Source organism: Calliopsis andreniformis, chromosome 6, assembly GCF_051401765.1.
Source record: "Calliopsis andreniformis isolate RMS-2024a chromosome 6, iyCalAndr_principal, whole genome shotgun sequence".
Lineage (NCBI taxonomy): Eukaryota > Metazoa > Arthropoda > Insecta > Hymenoptera > Andrenidae > Calliopsis > Calliopsis andreniformis.
Window position 1 is genome coordinate 19787967 of NC_135067.1, and position 19725 is coordinate 19807691.

At 43.2% G+C, this 19725-nt stretch overlaps 1 non-coding gene across 1 annotated transcript; it reads left to right on the forward strand.

Moving 5' to 3' along the window:
* The first annotated feature begins 12230 nt into the window (after nucleotides 1–12230).
* Trnal-aag (transfer RNA leucine (anticodon AAG)) lies at nucleotides 12231–12312 on the forward strand. The gene has a single exon. It is a non-coding gene; the product is annotated as a tRNA-Leu (tRNA).
* Nucleotides 12313–19725: the final 7413 nt, after the last annotated feature.

Sequence of the window (19725 nt, forward strand, 5' to 3'; positions counted from 1 at the left end):
TATCGTCTTTCCACGATTATTGCCACGTCTCGCGACCGAAAAACGACTGGAAATCACTCGCGCGACACTTTTGTAACATTTCTTCGGGTAAACGAGACGTTTTACCGTGTTTTTTCACGATTTTTAGCGGAACGAATATCGGACGAAAGAGTACGTTAGAAGAACCGCGAAATAGCGAGGATAATGATCATGGTGCACATAGATGGCGAAGTGCGCAGATTTTTTATGGGTTCATGAAAACTGGGGGAGGCTGACATGAGAACTCGTGTGATTGATTATGTAATGTAGAGATGAGCTGAGAGATACTGAGGTTATAGATTATGGAAATTGTTGGGTTATGCTGATTGGAAATATTGATTTCTATAATTGAGGTATTTTAAATTATATACTACATATGATTCTTACGTAATGTGAAAAAGTTAAGAGATTAAATTAATAATATGGTCCAAAGAAAAGATCCAAAGTTGGATCCAAAGTTTTTAGAAGGTTGAGGATTTCTATGTAAAATTCTATATGAGTTGAAATATCGAAAGTAGTATTTGAAAGATACAGAAGTTGAAAAAATATTCAGCTACTATTGAGTCTAAATTATTATATAATTACTTATCACACTAAAAGCATACGTGTTATGGAATATTTTTTTCCTCAACTGTGCAAGCAGCAAAAAAAGGTATTATTTATAAATTTACATAATTGCACAGAGTGATATAACTAAAGTCATACTCTGAATAATACAAAAGATTTCAAAACTATAACCTCGCTATTATCCTACGTATCATATAAACCTCAACTGACTAAATCTACAAAGTAATGCAAACCTCTTTCACGAGTAATCGCTCCCAGAAACAATTTCGAGCCAATTAAACTTAAAACGTAAACTCAGACCTCCCACACAAAGTGACACTTCGCCAGTAATTCATAAACGATAATTATCGCAATAGATCCTCCACTTAACAATCGCAAAACGAAAGGGCACCCGTGGCGCCATCTGAGAGGTGAAGGCCCAAGTATGAAAGGAAAGCGACGTTACCAGCGTTGCGGGTACGGCCGGAAACTCATAAAGGTACATATCCAACGGAGCCACGATGATAATAATAATAATGATGACAACAGCGACAGATGTAGGACGCGTTTGAATCCCCGCCCAGGAACGCCCTCGAGGAGGCTATTGGCCCGATAACCCTAGCCCGGGAAAAGGCTGCCATGGCCGGCAGAGCCTGGCGAACGATCCAATCAGAATTCGTGTCGGCCAAAACAAAAGGCACGCACCGTCCTCGAGAGGGTTGCAAGTCCTGGAACAAATGAATACGGTGAAACCCCCCGGGGGTGTCGCGACGAGTACGGAGGGCCGAGAAGGAGACGACGGATTCCGGAGTTTTTGATGTATTAAACCGTGGGCTCTACGTGACACCGAATGCTAAGTAGACCCTTTTCGAATACCACACGCCTGGGTTCGAATACTCGCGAGGAGTACCCTCCCAGGGCTTTATTATCGCGACTACCGCCCGTTATTATTATCATCGTCATCGTCGCCGTCTACAAATCCCGTACCCACTATTATCGTTCTACCCGTCGTCACGCTCGATAAATTAAGCGGCCAGAGTCCCGCCGTGTCTATGATCGCCCGATAAGATTTCGATCTTCCTCTAAATGCCAGTGCCCTTATCTTCGTACAGCGTAGGGTTGCGGTTTTTAGGGGCTATTGAGGCGCGCAATTTATTAACACGGTTTCAGTGGCTGTAGACAACCTTTCTTTAATGATCTAATTAGAACTTTTTTTAAGTTTTTGCTACCTTTTAATTGGATGATACAGACTGTGTGATTATAGGGAGATTGAATGGAATTGAGTATTTCGCAATCGGAGTTATTTTATTTTCGGAATTAGTGGTGAATAAATTTTGCATTCTAATATCCCCCACTTACCAGAAATCATTAGTGTTTGTTTACAGTCTTTCTCTTATTTGACCGATAATCGTTATTTTTTCTCAGGACCTATAATTTGGCTCCCAATTGACTCCTAACGGGGGTCAATTAGGAAGGCTCCGTGAAGCAGAGTGCAACGGTTGTGGGCTCCTGCTTCTTCATCTTCGTTTTCGGCCATTCGAAAAGTGTCTGGTCACGTCCTGTCCAAAGTCCTCCCAGCTACCGTCTCTTATTCTCTTAATCATTTACACAAGTCAGAGTATCCGTGGAGGACGGCGCGCGTTATCTATGATCTGCTCCGTGACTCTGGATCTCAAGATGACCTGTGTAAATAGACACAAATTTACCTCAAATCGTCGGGTCCCATCTAAAATAACTTTCCCGAGCACAACTTAGCGGACACTTAAAAACGAGTTTCGAAAACTTTCCTCCGACCTTCCTCTATCTCAACTTCATCGTTAAGAAAGTTTCTTGCCACCCTTCGAATAACGCGAGCTATTATAAACAGGGCTTAAAAATTTGCTTGGAATTTCAACCCTTGTCTTATCGAATACATTTTTTTTGCAAATAGCGAGAGAGACAGGGAAGAAATTTCTCATGAATTTTCCTCCCATCTCGTTATTTATCAGGCAATGCTGCTTTACCCAGCGTCCAGCAAACGTGACGAAATAAACGTGCCTGTAAGGACGCAGAGTGTGGAAATCAATTTGATAGACGAGTGTACGCGTGCCGAATTACCTCTACGTGATGTCGGACCGTTTCACCATTTTCGCCATTATATTAACGACGAGAGACGAACACGCCAGGGCTGCTCGACTTCCCAGCCCCAGCAATGGTTACCACGCGTATCGTAATGTTACCGTGACGAACAATGGTAACATCGCGATCCAGGGCACGTTTCCACCCCCGTGGCGAGGCAAATCGAGGAGGCGGCGGAGCCGCGCCGCTGGCAACTCTACCTCGTTAATTGAAGTCCGGCGGAAGACGGCCATTTTCCAAATTTCATACTTCAAGTGGCCCTCGCATCCTGCGCGCGATAGCGTCCCTAAAAAATCTATTTTTTTCCTAGTTAATTGGCCCCCGCTGAAGTCTAGAATTTTTACATATTTGAAGGGTTGTTCGTTCAACCCCTTGCGTTGAAAATTCAATTTCTGTCTAATTAATTTCCCCTAGATCTAATAGAGTTTTTTCTTGGCGATGAGGAGAATGAATACATGTAGCACATAATAGTTAAATTGTGGAATTATTACCTGAGAATTCGTGAACCAATTTTTGATAGCTCCAAAATCATGGACCACAAAAATCTTCAGTTTTTCGTCCTACATCATCGCCCTCTAAAAGGGTGGATTTCTTCTGATCCCTGTTAGTAAACATCGTCGCAATTTTCCCCACGTTTTACGCAAGTGGAACCGTGCGCAGTGACTTCATTAAAAGTCCGCGGCACCCTGCGAGAATGGAAATATCGATTAATCTTTTTTTCGCGCTCGATATAATCCTTGACGGAACAAGGCACTAATCCGGGCTCCTGTCATCCGTCCTGGGGTTCTGGTGCTCCATCCGACGGATGAGACGGATTACAGCTCGTACCAAATTAACCTTTGTCTCCACTAGCCCCACTCCCTCCCACTTGGGCCCGATACGTCGAGTTTACACGAAAACTCACTCAACCGGTCGCGATAACGCGAAACTAAAACTATCCTTGGGTGACACAACAGGTGTCCATAGAGCCTCGATATGGATCGACAAATCTTCCGGTTTACATGGTACGCCTCGTCGAGTCCATTTGCCACGATCAATCCTGTCGTTTCAGCACGTCGAATCGTGAAAGTGGATCCCCCGAGCGATCCTCGACAATTCCAGAAAGACTTGCCTTCTGTTGGTAGTTAGAAGCCAGGCGTTTGGCAAGTATTTCTACCAGTCAAAAATGGCACGGTTTTTTCGAGTGGAACAAGCCTCGAATAAATGAAAAGACACTTGAAAATCCCTTCGACTTGAACAATGCGCACGCGGAGCGAAGACGGTGGAACGGAAGGCGAAATATTTCGAGAGATCTTGACTCGGATAAAATCCACACCAGTGGCTAGGAGGGTCGAAATCCTGAATAGAAAAATGTCCGTCTAGCGTTCATCCTGCGCGTACAAAATGGCGCTCCTACCCTCGAGGGGTGGGTACGCGTGTATATTCCAACCCTCGTTCCAACCCCTACGATCCAGGAGGGTGACAAGCACGTAACGTTATGTAACCGTATACATGCCTAAGATCCTGGAGGGTTGTCAGAAAATCGGGCTTTGTCGCTTGGCCATGTGTCCCTAATGCGGCTCCCGTGGGGGGTCATTTCTATTCTATTTCCCTTTCACGGGGTGTGTCGAACGGTCCCTCACCCCTCCCATGCCCGCTCTTATCGCGTATGGTAAATGCATCACGGAGACCCCACAAGGGTGCTCTCTGCAGATTGACGTAAAATCAATGAACGAAGTCAATGGGTCTCCCGTTCGCCTATCCAAACGGAGAGGGTGCGGAGGAGTATTATAGGGGTTGCTACGCCTCGTATACCCGGGATAATATGCTTGTTAATTACTTAGTATCGCGGCTGGAAAGCATTGGTAAACGGTACATGGAACTTCTCCCTGCAAATCTTCGTAATTATCGCAAAATTTAAACTTCGCGCCATTTCAAATACTCACAGAGAATGAATTTAGATAAAATTAGGACTACCAAATTATCAAGAGTGAATTTTCAATTTCATCAGTTGCTTTTCTCCTTTCTTCTGTCTGAATCAAAAGAAGTTTGCACAATTCCTTAAGAATATTCTTCTGTCACGAAATAAGAAGCATCTGCAAACAATGTTCAAGTTGATCAATAGTCTTCAAAAGATCCTTAGAAAAATTCTGGAAGCGCAACAACCAGAAATCGACGAGAGAAAAGTTAACTCATTCAATTAAATATAGAACGAAACGAGGTAACCATTCGATAACTTCCTCGTTGGTTGTAAATAAACAATCTTTTATCCAAGTTAATTTCCATCGCTAAAAAAGGGAACATCCATCTCACTCAAACAGCAGCGATTGCGAAGCAAAAGTTCAGCAAAAAATAATTACTTAATGGTCGTATTAAAATCGAATCTCGGTCGCGCGCGAGAACGAAACACGAAGCATAATTAAACTTGAAATCGTTAGAGAAACATCCGCTTAAAAACTCAGCTGCCACTGACGCGACGTAAAGAAACGGACGGCTAATCCGAGTCGCGCGAGGAGGAAACGCTCCATAAACTAATTTCTACGTGGGTTTATTTATATCCACTGTACGATGTAATCGACCCTCGGCTACCGTGAGACGGAGACGCAGCAGAGGTGTTCGCCACTCGGTCCAAAAGTGGAAGTCATCGTTGCTAACGAGACGACGGACAGCCGAGGTCATTATTGACGTTCTTCTTTCGAGAATACACCTTCGTTCTTAGCGACAGATATTATCGCCATTGTCGGCCCGCCCGATGCAGATCACCGTGTTATAATACAGCCTGCGATCGTTACCGTTAAATTGCTCGCGATATTACGAAATCACCGTCGCGAAACGTGCTTCTGTCTGCTGCAGAGAAATCTCGAAGCAAATCTGCCCTACTCTTTGCGTGAAAAAAATTGCTGGAAAAATCCTCTTAGCTATCTCAGATATTACTTGACAAGTTATATCACACCCCCCACTGTCACAAATTGAAAACTAATTTCCTGAAGAGGGTGATAAAAAGATTTCTAAAAAATTAGTGTTTCAGAAAGTCTAGTTCTAGACTTGTGTCAGAAGATAAATTTTATTCTGTGTCTAGATCATTGAAGTTTTCCTTTTTTCAGAAAAATTCTACTAATATTCATAGCGACACTGAATATTTCCCATATTTTTCATAAGATCGCTCAGCCTGCAACCCCTATATCGCAAACTGCTGCTAAGACGCTAAATTTATGCTGTACCACGTCTGTGCCAATACCACCACGCAGTTATTCGACCAAAAAGTCTATCAAAGTCTTATAAGATCAGAAAAATGCACGTTCCATGACATTTCCTCAATCTCCCGGGGAGCAGCGACATCGTAATGATCGGTTCGCCGTGGAAAGGATCCGCCGGCGGAGGATGTTCCGTCGCTGTCGCCGAGTTTTCCGCGGAAATGAAATAAAAATGACGACGAAATGCTCTCTTCCGAACAGGTAATTCCCGGTATTTCGCTCTTTCTCACTCCCACCCCCTTTAGTCGCCGCGCAAGCCGTCGCTCGCTGCTTCATCGCCTCATCCCTCTGTCCTCCGCGGAGGCAACAACAACGATGTCCCCCCATCAACCCCGCCGCCCCCGACCTCCTCGTTCCCTGACTACCGGATTGCTTTTTGTTTCGTGCTTTGTGCCTCGTCCTTTGTTTCCACGAGTCGCCGCGAGGAAATGACAAACAAATGAGCGCCGCTCTCTATAACGTCTACGCTCGTCGCCATGGCGATGCCATCCGGCGATCGGCGTTTTTAACTCGGAAAGACTGACATTTGGTATTCGCGCAGAAGAACTGTGGAAATTGTGCCTCTTCATGGAGTGATCAGACGATTTTTTTAGAGTGTGCGATTACAAAATTGGTCGTGGGATTGATCTATGAATTTAGTGATGAATATCCAGGTGCTACAAATGGAGCTTGCTGTAGGTAAGTAATAATTGGTAGAAGGCTATATTAAAATAAAATTTAGTATAGAAAATTTGTCTTCCATATTAGAGCCACAGTACTTGTGTATCAAAAGCAAAATGGTGGCAGCCCCCTGGTCCCCTACATGACGTAAACGCTGGTACAGCGGAAGCGTGGAGGGAATTGCCGCAAGCATAGGGGTGGTCCCGCGTGTGCCATTCAAAGTCGATGAGTAGATGAGCCATGAATTTTTCTCGTGGTGGTCTCCGTAACTATCGATTGTGTTTCAAAGTCGATTGTGCCTCCATTATGCTCGTAACCGACAGAGAGAAAGAAAGGCAGAGAAAGCGGAGGCCCGGATGGTCGGGGGCAGAAACCGTGGGGGAGGAAGAGAAAAGGCGTGGAACGGAGAGAGAGAGAGAGTCCCAAAGTACAGAACGTCCAATTGACTCCGCCATATTGAGTTTGGTTCTATGGGCTCTCGAGTATACAGGGCTCTTGGAATCGAGACACGTTATACGATGGTTCGCCCGTAGAAGGAGCTTCTAGGGTAACTTTGTTACGGGGTTTCTACGTGACCAAAATCCGGGTAGATACAGGACTGACGTAGCTACGATACGCATCCAAGAAACGTGTATCACCTAAAGGGTGCGATAACCATCATTTTTGCTTCCTAAAACTCGAAGAAAGAATAGAAGTACACCAAAATATGCGTTTTTTGTGTTGGAGTTGAGCAAGGGTGGTTATAGCAAACAGGGGCTAAAGATGCACAAGTATCGAGGTAGCCAATAGTGCTTCCACGCTAAAATCTGCAGTTTCCTTTTTACCCTAGTGATATTTAATATAAAATTCATTTATAAGTACCAAGGTTTTACAATACTCTTCGATTCTAAGTTTCGATCAAGATTATTCCCGTAACTACCGTTTACCCTAAAAAGTATCGACCACGAGTTCACCGCCCAAGGCTCAAGGAATCCCGACTGGGGTCTTTGTGGGCCCCTGCTCGCGATATGTATCAAATTATCCTTATAATAGAAAATGGCGGCAACGTTACACCTACCAGGTGTTATGCTAGGCGCCGAGGAACGGTCCAAGCGCTATAAGGACACAATGAATTATAATGCCCTCCGTGCCGCATACAATAATGTCGCCACAATACCATTTCTGGCTACAAAAGGTGTTGCTTTAATGGGAGTCTGGTTACACGTCGAAACCTTTTAACCATCGTCACCGCTTTTCCCGCGCGTGTAAACAGCCACGGCAAAACGCGATCGGATCTTTACTCGAAAAACACTTCTCTTTCCCAACGAGATTGAGAACACGAGATGAGAATGGTGAAACGACGGTTTTCGATATTCTGGATCGTTTTTATCTACCACCAGACATGTATCGGCTACTTACGAGGCAACCGAAAACCTGGGAGTCTTGGAAAATTCTGAAATTCGAAGAGGAGGATTTGTATCTCGAGACGACTGCTATTGAATATTGCAGTTTGCAATTGTCTGTGGAAAAATGGAAACTTGAACTGCAGAAGAGAAAAGTGTGAGCTGGCTTGACGGCGCGGTTTCCGTCGGATAGGCGCGTCTGATCACAAACACTTCACGCTGAACATTAAGGAACGTTTCTGTGCCTGAATATTTTTGTGTGAACCCTTTTTTGGGAATCTACTTATATAACTTTGATTTTTCATATTTGGGCAAGGATCTTACTTGAATAATGGTGAAATAGAAGATGCAACTTTTTTTTAGATGCTTAGAAAAATCTTATGCCTACTCAGTGACAGGAAAATGTAAATTCTTTTTGAACTAATAATACTGTTTCTAATACAGCATCAATATAGAAATAATTTACATTAATCCATGCTATTGAAGAGAACATCGTCGCTTGAATATTTTTTACTCTCGCTGTGTTTTGCGTGCTTCGCAGTTTCCTCCATGAAAAAGAAGGGACTGGTGAATAGATGAAAGAATGACCGTTGACGTGGCGTTCGTTGGTTTGCATTAAAGTGAACTTGCACTTTAAGGAAGCACATCGGAGCGCAAATCAAAATGCAGTCGCTACCGGAAGAGTACTCGAGCAGTTGGAGAGCCCTTCGCTATTACTGCTGGAGGACTTCGCAGTGCTCGACGAATCACTCACTAATTGCGTTCGTGACATGGCCCAGAACTAACAAATGGTTTCTTCGCCTGGAAAGTGTCGATTATTTTTCCCCTCCTTCATCTCTTACTCACATGTACTTACATCCTTGAGTTTGCAACTTTGAATACCAAAGGAAGTGAATATGTAAAAAAAGTTATAAACGCCAAGCATTCATGGAGAAGGAATCTTTTAATTATATCAGCGATTTTATCACAGAATTCAAGCAGTAGAAATCGATTGAATTTTCGGAACAAGATTGCAACGCGTTTCAAACAGAACGTCCGATGGACTGGCTCACAGTTATTCCCTATTGTCCTAATGGAGGATAATCGTAAGACTCTCCTTGAGAGTCTCATTACGAATCAAGGACTCCTTAATGGCTCCTATGAAACTTATTGGCCATTTAACGCCGAGGACGCGCCGGGAAACGACGGAAGATTGACGAGCTCGAGTGCGAATTTTCTCGTCAATCATTCTGCTTTCCGCTACACCCTTTCCCACCCTCGAACTTGCAAATTACCAGATTCCTCGTCAATCTTTCTAAGACACTCAGCTCGACAAACTAAACGTCATAACTCGAAATTAATTTGAGCCGCCTATAAGAGAAAAAAGATGAAAAAAGTCACACGTAGTCAAAAACTTGAGAAAAATAATTCAGAAGAACGCCACTGACATCACACTCACAACCGTATCGTATTTTCATTATCATCAAATTGGACACGTAGTACGCCACGAATTTTAACAATGGCAGCCTCACCATACTTGCCTACGTACGCCCGACACCCTTTATACGTTCCCCTTGCGGAAACGCGACGTCTCCATGGTTACAACATTGAAACCCCGCTAGGGGATGACAAAATGGAGAGGCGCATTACTCGTCCCGACAAAGGCGAAGTAGAATCGAAGAACTCCTTCGGTCTACGTACTTGTGTTTGAAAAGTCGGGACGTGTACACAGAGAGGGCTGAACAAGTTTTCCCGCTAATGCGCCCGCGCGATGATTAAAGTTACTCCACGAGAAGCTTCCCTTGAAAAAGAACAACCTGAAGCTCGCTGTTGATACTCGGGAATTAGCAAATGCTTTCGGGGAAGGTACGGCAGAAAAGTCGCTGAAGAAATCATTCCTCTGAGCATCTAAAACGCGGAGGTATTAAGGGAAAGAGTAGGCTAAGAAGCGTCAGAGGGGATCCCGAGTTCGATAAATATTCCCAAGGATCAGCGAATAAAAATATCCTCGCGAGGGTTGCTCGTCGATGCTGGTATATAACAAGGCCAGACCTTTTCCATGACAAAAGGTGGCGAGATGACGATCGCCTCGTGTCCGCACGATTTGCGTTAACATCGTTCAATAGCGGCCGCATTGACACTATCTGTCATCGGAGACCCTTCAGGCTCGGTGGGTACCCGACGAAAGAACGTCACGTTTGACAACGTTCAACCTGGACGCGTTCGAAGATCGTATCTTCCCGCTTCCTGGTGCACGGCGGGCTGCTTGCGCGCGGGGTCGTGAAGACTTCCAGCCGCGATAGACTTCCGATGAGCCCAATGCGACGAGCTGCCAGTCTCGCCGTGGAAGCTGGGGGCAAAAACGAAGGCAGAGATAGTGGAACGTCTGCGGTTGGCCTGTAAACAAAGGAGGATCACCGAGCAAAATGGCGACCCGATACAGAGGCGTCTAATCCCGGATGAGACGAGACGGATGTGACGGTGACGGCAGAGGATGACGGAGGCGATGGTGGAAGCGGGAGGCGACGCAGACACATCTCTCGGATTACGTCTTAACAAGCTCCACGACGTTCATTTGTCTTATCCGCTCTCGCTAATGCGACAGCAGCTGTTGAAATGATTAATTCACCGCGAGGATGCTCCTACGCCTTATTCAGACCGCTCGCTCGCTGGCGCGAACAGACACACGCCGATTCTCCATTATGGTCCCGGTTTCGATTAATCAACTCCCTTATCGTTCCTATAAATACCGACGAATACGTAATTAAAACGTTGCACTGACATCGTGCGTCGTTCGTTCGATGGGATGTAACTTGGGACCTTTGGGTGGACTGCCTTGGGAAGGATTTGGTTCTTGGTTAAGCCTCCTTGGATTTGGAAACCTTTTTGGATATTAACAGTAGAATTACTGAGACTAATGTATGTCTACTTTTGTTAAGGTGCTAAAATTGATTTTATTCAACATTAAGGGAGAAGAAGTATAATGTTTTTACCCTTTCTAGTAGTTCTAATTTTAATCCTTCTACACTGTTATTTTGTATGGTAATTATTTGCACGGTACATAAGGATTAAAAAGAATGACAATAAGACAATATTCCTTGGAGTGTCTATGTTGAATCTGAAGTCATCCCTGGATCACTTTCCCAAAGTATCACGTTATAACCAGTTTGAGAAGGCCATACAACACAAATATTAAGAGAAATCTCGGTTTCACGCATTCAAGAATTTCTATTTCCTACCCCCTTGTCTACATATCAACAACAAGAGAAGTTCCATTCAAGAGATATTCCGTCTGACGCAAATGCATAGCAACTGCACGTGACGAAACCTCACAACTCTTTACTCTTTGTCAAAACAAGTATTGCGAGTAGCGTAAATATCCAATTGGATTAACTTTCGATTTCCGTGAACCACCTGTCATCGACGAGGACGGGGATCGGTAATTGTTACCGATCGATGACTAATCCGCTCTGGAATCGTTAGTATTCGCTGCGTAAGGGCGCTAACTGACTCGATTATGGGCCGTGGCCCGCGAGAACAAAGGACCACCAGCGCGACAATTGAACTTCATCGCGCCGATATAAAGTTACAGATGCGAAGAGAGAAAATGAGAGGCGAATATTAAGTCGACGGGATACAAAATGGCCGTCGCACGAAGCGCGAAAAAAATAGGGATTCATTCGTTTCCTCTCGCTTCTACGCGCCACATGCTGCTACTACGGAGCGCGGGGTCGAGAATGGCGTGGCACGCATGCGCCGACTACGCGGATCGAAAGCCCCGCCCGGTGACTGCCTTTGTTTGATCCACGGCTACCTACGCCCACGACATGTGGCCAACAAACTACGAATTTGTCTCACAGCGAGATCCTAATCTCGTGCTGCTGTATACGCGACAAATGCCAAAGAAGATACTGTAACAGCGCCGATCACGTGAAGTATTCGCGTAAGTCTGAAATTCACATCTGCTTCGCAATCACTATGCAACTTGGATCAACGATATTCACAGCTCTTATGGAGTAAAATTCCTTGAAGAGAAAATGACAAAAATTACATTTTCAACACAGTAGATGGTAGAACTCTGTAAGAACAAGTGCAAGTCGCTTATTCGTATTGTTACTGAAATATGGATTAGGATTGCGTGAGAGGTAAAGTTTTGAGTAAAGTGATAGAAGTACTTAAGCGAGTTTAGACAAGAGTGTCAGGATCTTTATGATATCTATACATGTGACAAATAAAGTTACAATTTTTATTCAGTTATCCGTCATAAACATCTATACACGTTCCTTCAGCATCTGGTAGCGTGGCCGAGCGGTCTAAGGCGCTGGTTTAAGGCACCAGTCTCTTCGGGGGCGTGGGTTCGAATCCCACCGCTGCCAAGCTTTTTTTAAGTCAAACATTTCTTTTACGTTACAAATTATATATAGAATATTTTTTACTTAAACAATTAATAAAAAAGATATGAGTATATACTAGATCATTAATACATCATTTATATATATTATGCAGTTTATAGGAATCTTCATTACCAACAGTTGAGTTACCTTACGGACAAATATACAGTATCGAACGAACATTTAATGAACTTTCGCGTCTCACGTTCTGCAATACCGACTAATCGAAAAATCTCTGGTACTCTAGCGCCATCTGCGATTTTTGAGCGAAGGATATAAAAAACACATGTTTCTGTCACTAACGTTGGTAAACGAGAAAATATTCCTACCATACCATCCAATATACAAGGTGTCCCACTAAAGTATCCTACATATTCATCCCCAAAACTTCAAGTAATAAGTGAAAATACTATTTACAAAAGATACATTATAAAGATCTTAAATGAGATACTTCATTTTTTATATACGAAATAAATTCTATTGATAAATACAAATAACTTACACTTATTAAAAGTGGTAAAGAAAAATGATTAAAAATTTTTAAAATAAATAGTACACGTCTCACGAGATCCACGGAAGATAGATGGAATCAAAGTCCCATCGATCTTCCTTCGCAATTTCCAAAAGTTGAATTAATAAACCGAAGACATTTGACTAATGGTCAAACTATCCACTGGTCAGTGTTCTAGGGTAGCCCAGGGTAGTTCAGGATAGCTCACGAAGTTTCCGCAAAAGATCACGAGGACGATTCACGCCCGATAAAAACTCCAGAGAAAAATGGGAACCAATTACTGAATTGCGAGATTAATCAAATGAAGAATATTTCCGAAAAATGAATATTTCCCATTAAATAAAGATTGTAACAATTTCTGCTATACACATTATTAATAACACTTGCACGTTGCTACTAGTACAAGTTATTAACTTTATAATTGTTAGTTAAAGAAGTATCAAAAATTTGCAGGAATTTCAAGATTAATCGAACGAAGAATAATGTAAAAAAGTTAATAAATTCCACGTTCATTAACTAATAATTACAAATATCACTAATTTACACAGGTACACACTGTGTGTGATTGTTATTAACAATATGTGCACCAGAAAATGTTGCTAAAATGATTATTTCATGGAAAATATTAATGTTTCGATAAAATTGTTCGTTAGATCGGTCTCTAAATTCTAATCAACCGAAGAACTTCTCTGATTGGTTCCTCATCTTCCTAAGACAGTATAAATACCGCTGCAGGAGCACGAGTGTCTCACTCGCCGCGGGTCCTCCGGCGGGTGCGGACCTCCCTGGGGATCCTGGGGGGACTCCTGGACCTCGGACCACCCTGGACCTCGGACCACCCTGGACCCCACTGACCAGTGGTCATCATGGATGACCGGTGAGTTTTTGCTCAAATTTTCAATTTATGTCTTCTGTTACCCCTATTTTGTCCTCTGCCCACTCTCTTCTGCTTCCTCTCTCTCTTTTTTTTTTTTTTTTTTTTAATTCTTTTACATACTCTGCTATATTCTAACCTCTACTGATTATTTGCTCTCTTTATCAACGTTCATAATTTAACATTCAATTATTATCTTCATTACTAAATCAAAAGAAGATAAATCCGATTAATATTTCGAACTCTTACACTTGTTTTATATTCACATGGCTGGTCCAATAGTTATAAATTAAGATTGTAAAATATTTGTAAAGAGTGATCGATAGACCTTCGGTTCCATCCAACCATTGACATGCTTCTGTTAATTCCTCCCTTTCTTCTCTGCTACACGATTCTCTATTCTCTTCTTGATTTCGTCACTGGTTATAATTATCATTCCTATTTCATTCACATGTACAATGTTTATCGAACGAAGACATCGTATCCCCTGAGGAATTTCAGTTCCATTTCTAATTTTTAACATTTCAGAATTTAGGTGAACATCGAATAAAAGTATTAAAAGAAGATTTCAAACAAATGCCAACATCGTTCAATTCTGTATGCTGCTTAAATATGTTCTCTATTGATTCGGAGTACGGATTGTTCTGTAGATCATTTCTATGATCTCCATATGGGTCTCCAGCACAGCAACCTCCTCGTGGTGAGACCCGGGCCGGTTCTGTCCGGGCCAATGGCTGTGCCATCGTTGGGGTATTCTTGGGGAGGCTCCCCCAATTATTGATATAATACTCTTCATGCTGGTTCTCTCTTCACTTTTTACTTGAAGACTGAAGAGCGAAGACGTCGCATCCGCCGAGGGATTCGCCGCTTCTAGTATATAAGTCGCAATCGCTTAGAATATTTTTAAGACACTACTTGTAAGATTCTATTGTAAAATATTTGTAACACTGCCAAGTTGTCATTTCTTAGCTCTCTTTGCTCGGCTACTTCCTCCTCACCTTCTGTGAGGAGGTCATCTGCTTCTCTTAGTAGAAGCAAATGTCCAACTGTGGAATCGGCGGTCGATGGAGCTTGCTCTTCTTCCCTTGGGGGTTTGTACTAGCGAGAGACGATGTGGACACCGAATGGTGTGTGGTATGACACACTTGCAGGTGGAAACCCCACAGTTCAATCAGGCAACTGATTGGGCTGTGAGGTGCCAGTCGCCTTCTTCTAGTACCCGCCTTCAAGGTGGAAGGACTCGCACCACCGATTGTCTATTTCATGGTTGCCTTACGCGGTAGACTCTAAATATTCTCAATCTCCACTCTATGATTACTTGGCACTTCTCTACTTTAAGATCCAAGGCAAAGGCGTGGATGGAACTTGGCTTCCATCCATGTCTTTGCCTCTCTAGCGTAAAATTACTGTACAATTGTCGAGTTGTCATTTCTTAACTTCTTTTCTTGAAATTTGTTCCTCATCTTTGGTGAGGAAGTCACCTCTGCTTCTTTTGGTAGAAGCATGTGACCAACCGTGGAATCGTCGGTCGGTGGAGTGTGTTCTCCTCTTGGGGGTCTGTACTAGGAGTGACGCGACGGACACAGTAGGGTGTGTGGAAAGACACACTCGACTGTGGAAACTACACGTTTCCGCCTTTTGCACATTCTCTTTACCAGCCTGTCGGAATTAGGTCTACTTCGGTAGCTCCTATGTGGCAGCAGGGAGCAATGGACAATTGACTGAATCATGTAGTGCCGTGCGCCTCTCCGACCTACCGGCCTTCAAGGCGGTAGAGCTCACACTGCCGCTCGTCTATTTCACGGTTGCATTAGCGGTAGAGTCTAACTTAACCAACCCCTTCCTAATGATAACTCGACAATTTCCTACTCTAAGGCCGAAGTTAAAGGCATGCATGGAACTTGGCTTCCATGCATGTCTTTGGCTTGTTAATTTAAGAATTTTGTAAAGGGAGATCGATGGAACTTTGTTTCCATCTATTTCCCTGTGGGTCTCCAGCACAGCAACCTCCTCGTGGTGAGACCTGGGGCGGCTCTGTCCGTGCTAATGGCTGTGCATCTTGTATTAGATATAAGGGTAGCTAGGTAGGGGTGGCTCCTCTCGTGTTTCTGCGATCAGTGATATGCTTCTATTATTCGTCTCTTCTCTCTTTGCTGCATGTCACTCTATTCTCTACTTATTACTATCATTCCTATTTCATTCACATGAAGATCATTCATCGAACGAAGACATCGTACCCCCGAGGGATTTCATTTGTATTTTTAATTTTTAACATTTCAGGATTTAGGTGAACATCGAAGAAGAATTCAATCGACGTTAATCTATCTTGTCTTCTGTCTAAATATGTTCTGTATTGATTCAGAGTACAGATTGTTCTGCGAATCCTTTCTTGTTTCTGTGATTTCTATATGGGTCTCCAGCACAGCAACCTCCTCGTGGTGAGACCCGGGCCGGTTCTGTCCGGGCCAATGGCTGTGCCAACGTTGGGGTATTCTTGGGGAGGCTCCCCCAGTTATTGATACATGCTTCTCTCTTTATTTTCAACCTGAAGATTGAAGATTGAAGATTGAAGATTGAAGATTGAAGATTGAAGAATGAAGACATCGCACCCGCCGATGGATTCAGCACCTTTGGTTCGTAAAGTTCTGTCTTTACTCTTTATTGTTCGTATGAATGAAGACGTCGCATCCACCGAGGGATTCACCGCTTCTAGTGTATAAGTCGCAATCACTTAGAACATTTTTAAGACCCTACTTGTAAGTTTCCATTGTAAAGTCATTGTAATACTGCCAAGTTGTCACTTCTTAGCTATCTTTGCTCGGTTACTACCTCCTCACCTTCTGTGAGGAGGTCATCTGCTTCTCTTAGTAGAAGCAAATGTCCAACTGTGGAATCGGCGGTCGATGGAGCTTGTTCTTCTTCCCTTGGGGGTTTGTACTAACGAGAGACGATGTGGACACCGAATGGTGTGTGGTATGACACACTTGCAGGTGGAAACCCCACAGTTCAATCAGGCAACTGATTGTGCTGTGAGGTGCCAGTCGCCTTCTCCTAGTACCCGCCTTCAAGGTGGAAGGACTCGCACCACCGATTGTCTATTTCATGGTTGCCTTTCGCGGTAGACTGTAACTATTCCCAATCTTTTCTCAATGATTACTTGGCACCTCTCTACTTTAAGGTCCAAGCTAAAGATATGGATGGAACTTGATTTCCATCCATGTCTTTGGTTTACTAGTTCACACTATAGACTATAAGATTTTAACTTAAGATCGTATCCTTAAGACTACGGAAGACATCTCATCCGCCGAGGGATTCAGCACCTTTGGTTCGTAAAGTTCTGTCTTTACTCTTTATTCTTCGTACGAAAGAAGACGTCGCATCCACCGAGGGATTCACCACTTTTAGTATATAAGTCTGAATCGCTGAAAATATTTTTAAGGCCCTACTTTTAAGATTGTATTGTAAAATCCTTGTAACACTGCCGAGTAGTCACTTTTTTGTTTTCTTTGCTCGATCATTTGCTCCTCACCTTCTGTGAGGAGGTGATCTCTGCTTCTCTTAGTAGGAGCAACTAGCAGCTGTGGAATTGGCAGTCGATGGAGCTTGTTCTTCTTCCCTTGGGGGTTTGTACTAGCGAGAGACGATGTGGACACCGAATGGTGTGTGGTATGACACACTTGCAGGTGGAAACCCCACAGTTCAATCAGGCAACTGATTGTGCTGTGAGGTGCCAGTCGCCTTCTCCTAGTACCCGTCTTCAAGGTGGAAGGACTCGCACCACCGATTGTCCATTTCATGGTTGTCTTACGCGGTAGACTCTAAATATTCCCAATCCCTTCTCAATGATTACTTGGCACTTTTCTACTATAAGAACCAAGCTGAAGGTGTGGATGGAACTTGACTTCCATTTATGCCTTTGGCTTGTTAGTTTAAGATTTTTGTAAAGGGAGATCGATGGAACTTTGTTTCCATCTATTTCCCTATGGGTCTCCAGCACAGCAACCTCCTCGTGGTGAGACCTGGGGCGGCTCTGTCCGTGCTAATGGCTGTGCATCTTGTATTAGATATAAGGGTCGTTAGGTAGGGGTCTACATCAATTTTTTCGTTCTCTTGAACGTCTATGGTTTCTATATTATTCTTGGGAAGACTCCCGTGATGATTTACGTATTTCTTTTGACCTCTGATTCTGCTCTTCTTCTTGGAAAGGCTCCTTCAATCATTTCCCTCCTCTTGATTTCATCACTAATAACACCTATCATCACTCGAAGAACATTCATCGAACGAAGGCATTGTATCCCCCGAGGGATTATATTTGCATTTCTAATTTGTAGCATTTCAGGGTTTAGGTGAACATCGAATGAAAGTATGAAAAGAAGAATTCCATCAATGCCAACGTCGATCAATTGTGTTTTCTGTTTAAATATGTTGTCTCCTGACTCTGGGTTTGAATTGCTCTGTCGATCCTTTCTCATTTCTATGATCTCTATATGGGTCTCCAGCACAGCAACCTCCTCGTGGTAAGAAACGGACCGGTTCTGTCCGGGCCAATGGCTGTGCCAACGTTAGGATATTCTTGGGGAGGCTCCCCCAATTTTTGATATAATCCTCTTCATACTTTTCCTTCAGTGGTTTTCTCTTTATTCTTTGCGCGAAGATTACTCATTTAACGAAGACATGAATCCCTCGAGGGATGTTATTAACATTTTTTATTTTTACGCTTACAGGATATAGGTAACCATCGAATGAAAGTATTTAAAGAAGAATTCAATCATATGTCAATCTCGCTCAGTTTCCTCCTTTGTTTAATTATGTTCTGTTTTGATTCGAGGTATGGATTGTTCTGTCGATCCTTTTTCATTTCTGTGACGTTCAGCGAGAGATTCTGTCGATCATTTTATTATATTTGCTCCTATTTCTACTGATTGAAGAATGTTTCATTCTCTTCCAAGGCTGTGGATCGTTCTATCGATCCTCTATCATTCTGTAGAAGATCCTCTAACATTTGTTGCTATTTCTAACGTTCAACTCCTTTTCAATTCCTTAATTCTAACATTTTCGAGGATTTATCTTGAGCTTCATTCTCTCGGACACCTGTGGTTTTCCTTTTGCTACTGGGGAGGCTTCTCCATCTATTCATACATTTTTCCTTATCTCTCGTTTCGCTCCTGTTGTTGGGGGCGGTTGCCCCAGTTTTGTATACATTTCACTCTCTATTTTATACTTCATACTCTCTTCATTCATCGCTGGTTCCCTTCTGACTTTCTACTTGAAGACTGAAGAGCGAAGACGTCGCATCCGCCGAGGGATTCACCGCTTCTAGTATATAAGTAGCAAACGCTTAGAATATTTTCAAGACCCTACTATTAAGATTTTATTGTAAAATATTTGTAACACTGCCAAGTTGTCATTTCTTAGCTCTCTTTGCTCGGCTACTTCCTCCTCACCTTCTGTGAGGAGGTCATCTGCTTCTCTTAGTAGAAGCAAATGTTCAACTGTGGAATCGGCGGTCGATGGAGCTTGTTCTTCTTCCCTTGGGGGTTTGTACTAGCGAGAGACGATGTGGACACCGAATGGTGTGTGGTATGACACACTTGCAGGTGGAAACCCCACAGTTCAATCAGGCAACTGATTGTGCTGTGAGGTGCCAGTCGCCTTCTCCTAGTACCCGCCTTCAAGGTGGAAGGACTCGCACCACCGATTGTCTATTTCATGGTTGCCTTTCGCGGTAGATTTTAAATATTCCCAATCTTTTCTCAATGATTACTTGGCACATCTCTACTATAAGAACCAAGCTGAAGGTGTGGATGGAAATTGACTTCCATTTATGCCTTTGGCTTGTTAGTTTAAGATTTTTGTAAAGGGAGATCGATGGAACTTTGACTCCATCTATTTCTCTGTGGGTCTCCAGCACAGCAACCTCCTCGTGGTGAGACCTGGGGCGGCTCTGTCCGTGCTAATGGCTGTGCACCTTGTATTAGATGTAAGAATAGATATGTAGCAGTGTGTACTAATT